A 5,345-nucleotide genomic window follows, 5' to 3' on the forward strand; every position below is an offset into this window, starting at 1 on the left:
ATGACCTGCAAGGACCCTTCCAACTCTATTTATTTATTTTATTTATTTATTCTTCAAATTTGTATCCCGCCCTCCACGGAGGCTCAGGGCGGCTAACAGGGGCACAAGTGCCTAATAAAAACAATAAGAACAGTATAAAACTACAATATACAGCATAATACAATTGATAAAATATCGGTGCTCCACTGCTCACTCCAATTCCTAAAATCAAGATGGTGTTCTACAGATGTTATAATAATACAATGACCGTATGTCCCCACAACCCTATCATCCGCCAGGTACGTCTCACACACCCCGATAATATCTGCATTGTGCGGTGCAGTGATGGAAAAGCGTTGGTGGAATAATGGTGGCGGCAGCGGCTCCTACTCGAAAGCCTGGTGGAAGAGCTCCGTTTTACAGGCCCTGCGGAACTGCCCAAGGTCCCGCAGGGCCCAGATTTCTTCTGGGTGCTCATTCCACCAGGTAGGAGCCACCACCGAAAACGCCCTGGCCCTGGTCACAGCGAGTTTGATGTTTCTGGGGCCTGGAATATCCAGGGGATTTGGGGTCCTCGACCATCGTTCCCTTGGGGGAACATGCGGGGAAAGGCGGTCCCTTAGGTAGGCTGGACCCTGGCCATCTAGGGCTTTAAAGGTAAGAACCAGCACTTTGAAGCGAATCCGGTACGCCATTGGCAGCCAGTGCAGCGCTTTCAGCACAGGCTGGATGTGATCCCGTCTAGGGAGACCCATCAACAGTCTGGCAGCAGCATTCTGCACTAGCTGCAGCTTCCGGATTTTCTAACATTCTATGAGGAAGAGGAGGAGGAGATTGGATTTATACCCCGCCCTTCACTCAGAGTCTCAGAGAGGCTTACAAACTCCTTTCCTTTCCCCTCCCCACAACCCTGGGAGGTAGATGGGGCTGAGAGAGCTCTTTCAGAACTGTCCTTGAGAGAACAGCTCTTGTCAGAACTATGGCTTGCCCAAGGTCATCCAACAGCTGCAAGTGGAGGAGTGGGGAAATCAAACCCACTTCTCCCAGATTGGAGTCTGCGCACTTAACCACTACACCAGGCTGGTGTCGTGGTTAAGGAGAATGGTGCGAACTGGTTTGGGTCCCTATTGGGTAGAAAGGTGGAGTTTCAGTGAAGGAAATCAGTAAATACATTTTGGGACCACTGGAATCCAATTAGACCTTGGCCTGACTTTTCAAAACGCAGCAGCCCTGAGACACTGCCTGGGCCAGCATGCAGAACAGAGGTGCTGCTGTCTTCACAGGATCGACCCTTTCAGTTCCGTGCCCTTCACCTGCGCAGTATATCTCTCGCGTTTTTAAAGGCTGGTCTCAGTTGTTTACCCGCAGATGGATTTTGTGTCACCTCCCGCCACCTCTGGCTCACGTCCCCAGACACGGAGCAAACGTCTATCTGAAATACATTTGCCGGATCAGCTGTTTTCCCCCTCTGAAGCCAAGGACCCTTCCTCACAAGAAGAAAGGCCCAAAACAACAAAGGCATTTCCTTTATATGCTTGTTTGAAGTAGCTGAAAGTCCAGGAGGGGGGAGAGAAGACTGCAGGCTATTGATTAGGCCGGCGACTGCAGGACCTGACATTAAAGTGCCAGTAAAGCGATTGTGTGTCCTCCGATTAGGTTCCTATCCTATCCCGGCCAAAGGGGCTCACATCTGTAGCCAGTCTTAGCCCACTTTATTTATTTGTTTATTTATTTATTTATTTATTTATTTACTAGAAATAATGCCCGTTGCGGAAATAAATACAACAAGATCTAGAAAAAGGCTCTGGGAGAGTGCTCTGGCTTTGGGCAAACAGTGTCAGTTTCCTGTGGCGACCTCAGCAGGGTTTAATGACAGAGTCCACTGTTTTCTCCAGAGGGACTGATCTCTGCTACCTGAAGAGCATTTGTATGTTTGAGTTATCAGTAGCCCTCACCTGGAGAGTGGTAACCATTGTTACCCATTCTCCTCTCCCCTATGAGGTATGTTATGCAACTGAAAATTCCAACTGCCTTGGGGGGGAATGGCCTGAAGTCCAATCAGCTTCCATATGCAAAAGACCAGGTTGTCGCCGCAGTTGTGGTGTGGGCGGGACCCGGGCTTTGCCTTCTGATTGGTGGCGATATATGCTGAGGAGCAGTGCCATCAGCCATACACTAAGGGAGTGCATTTTAGAATTAGAACTTTGGCACCCACTATTCAATTATATATAAGGAGAGATTTATTTTAATTTATCCCCCGCCCTCCCCGCAAGCGGGCTCAGGGCGCCTTACATAAGTGGTCTATAAATGACCATTCATTCACATAAAAACAGTTTAAAATGCAATAACAATAAAACAAGAATCTCATAAAGTGCAAGTGCTAATACATTCAATGCATAGATGATGGATGGGAAGGTATTACCTGGCAGTTCTTGGAGAATGCTGGGATACCATACAACCAGACAGATGCCACTCAATGGTCTTCCTGAGCACAGTGGTAGCAGCCAGATGTTAGCACTATGGGCCGGCTCATTGGTAGTACTGGGGGCGGCTCCTAGTTGAAAGCTGGTGGAAGAGCTCCGTCTTGCAGGCCCTGCGGAGCTTGGGTTGTCGCCTTAAAGGGCCAGGCAGCATCGAGAGGCTGTTTTCCTACTGATTCCGGAGGGGGTCTATATTTTGCATTTGAGGCAGCAAGACAATTCAATTTGCTTCCCTCTTCTGCAATCGTTATCTCCCCCCCCCACGCAGACTTTATTTATTATAGTTTTAGCACACAGCATTAAAAAACCATATTCTTTGCTCTTAGCGTAACGGTAAATACTCAGATTATTATAATTTCTTTTCTACCCTGAGACGCGGCTGAGCCTTTCCATTGTTGCCAGGATCGCTATGCGAGAGTTTAATGATTTTTGGGGCAGAAAGAATAACGCGGTCGGCGTACAGCTCGCTTCTATTCCGAACCTCCTGCGGCTCTGCCTTTCATTCTTTTATTACTTCTCATCGGTGAGCAAAGAATTCCGGAGCTACTGGGGGGGGGGGCCAAGAGCTGTGGGCCCATCCTTGACATGTCCTTCTGAAAAGGATTCCCCCTTTCTTTTTCTTGCAAGAGAGTTATTGGGAAGGTCTCAAAGTTCAGGCCTGAAAAGGGCTGAGTGAACATCCACTAGAAGGAGCCTGGACAGAAGAAGTGCAAAGCATCATCATGAGAATGGGAATAATACGAATCGGGGGCCTCGTTCTTGTAAACCGCGAACAGCAAGAAAAGCCTGGCCACCGAGCCGTCCGTATGATTTGTGGGACAGTGCAGGAGGAGTAGAGGAAGCAGTAAATCATCCCTGGTCACAATGGCTATCACCGGTGCCAACGAGGAAAGAAATATTCCTCCACCCGCTCTCTCATTTTATACTGTATAAATTAAGGAGTGGCCACGGTGAGAATCCAGCCTCTCGATGCTGCCTGGCCCTTTAAGGCGACAACACAAGTGGAAGAGAGCACTTGGGGCCAGTGTTCCCTCTAAGCTGAGTTAGTGTGAGCTAGCTCACATTTTTTTAGCCTCTGGCTCACACATTTTTTGTCTTAGCTCAGGCAGGATGGCTCCAGAGCAGACTAACTTATGCAGCAGCCAAATCGTTCGCTCACAATTTTAATGCCAGTGGCTCACATAGAATTTTTGCTCTCAAGACTCCACAGCTTAGAGGAAACATTGCTTGGGACCAGTATTCCCTCTAAGCTGAGTTAGTGTGAGCTAGCTCACAGTTTTTTAGCCTCCGGCTCACACATTTTTGTCTTTGCTCAGGAAAGATGGCTCCAGAGAAAACTAATTTATGGAGTAGCGAAATCGCTCACTCACAACTTTAAAGCCAGGAGCTCACAAAGTAGAATTTTTGCTCTCAAGACTCCATAGCTTAGAAGGAGCACTGCTTGGGACTATTTAGCAGGCCACGTGGTAGGGGGGTGGTGGCTTCTGGCAAAACTTTTTCGTCCCACGGATTAGACTAGGGTTGCCGACTTCCAAGTGGGGCTTGGAGATCTCCCAGAATTAGAACTCCAAACTACAGAGATCATTTGCCCTGGAGAAAACAGATGCTCTGGAGAGTGGACTCCATGGTATTACATCACACTGAGGGTCCCCCACGTCCATAAAGTACATCCCCCCAGGCTCCACCCCCAAGTCTCTGGGAATTTCCCAACCTGGAGTTGGCAACCCTAGATTAAACCTAGAAGCTAATGATGGATGGGAGGGTATTACCTGGCAGTGCTTTATTCCCACAGACTTGCAGGAGTGGGGGGTCTTCCTCGCTTTCAAGGGAAATGTGAAAAACTGGCAATTTGGGGGGGAAAGAAACGGCTCGCTACTTGCTACCCAGTCTTCGTCCGTGTCACATTCCCGTTACGTTCCTCCTGCCAGCATTATTGATGAAAGTCTGAACAGATCAAGCTGCCGAGTCAATCCACCAAGCCCAGATTTATCTGCCCTGACTGGCAGAAGTTCTACAAGATCTCAGGCACAAAGAACAGCTTTTTCCAGCCCTGCTCCTTAGAAACCCTTTTCCTTTTATATTCTTCTTTTCTCCCCGGCGGGAACCCAAAGCTGCTTACATTATTCTCCTCTACTCTGTTTTGCCCTCACAACAACCCTTGAGGTAGGTGAGGCTGAGAGTGCGTGACTGGCCCAACATCACCCTGCAAGCTTCCATGGCACAGTGGGGATTTGAACCCGGGTCTTCTAGATCCTGATCTGACACTTTGACTACTACACCAGGCAGTGCATCTCCTAACCCATACTCTGAAGCAAACCAGATCTATTCCTTTTTGCTGCCTTTTAAATTTTCCCTCAGTGGAGGTTGAAATTTCTGAAGCCCCTTTCCTAAATTATCAGGGCTTTTTTCTGGGGGGATGCACTGGAATGGAGTTCTGGAACGTCTTTGAGAAAATGCTTTTTAAAATGTTTTAACGTTCATGAGTTTTCAGTATACAGATCGAAGACTTCATTTCAATGACCTGGAGGAAGACATAGAGGGGATGCTTATCAAATCTGCAGATGACATGAAGCTGGGTGGGATTGCTAATTCTGAAGAAGACAGAGTCAGGATTCAAAATGATCTAGATAGGCTGGAACAGTGGGGCTGAGACAAATAAAATGAATTTCAATAGAGATAAGTGCAAAGTCCTACACTTAGGTACAAAAAATCAAAGGCACAGATATAGAACGGGAGGGGCTTGGCTTGACAGCAGCACATGTGAAAGGGATCTGGGTGTTCTGGTTGATCACAAGCTAAACAGGAGCCTGCAGTGCGATGTGGCTGTGAAGAAAGCTAATGCAGTCTTAGGATGCATTAACAGAAGCCTTGTGTCCAGATCACGGG

General features: G+C 47.9%; 1 protein-coding gene across 1 annotated transcript in view; it reads right to left on the reverse strand.

Moving 5' to 3' along the window:
- LOC107110877 (carbamoyl-phosphate synthase [ammonia], mitochondrial-like) overlaps positions 1–5,345 on the reverse strand; it is a gene marked incomplete at its 3' end in the record, with an annotated part of 93,407 nt that overhangs the window by 8,528 nt on the left and 79,534 nt on the right. The window lies entirely within an intron of this gene.

The sequence above is a fragment of the Gekko japonicus genome, unplaced genomic scaffold (genome assembly GCF_001447785.1).
Source record: "Gekko japonicus isolate JY-2015 unplaced genomic scaffold, Gekko_japonicus_V1.1 scaffold175, whole genome shotgun sequence".
Classification (NCBI taxonomy): domain Eukaryota; kingdom Metazoa; phylum Chordata; class Lepidosauria; order Squamata; family Gekkonidae; genus Gekko; species Gekko japonicus.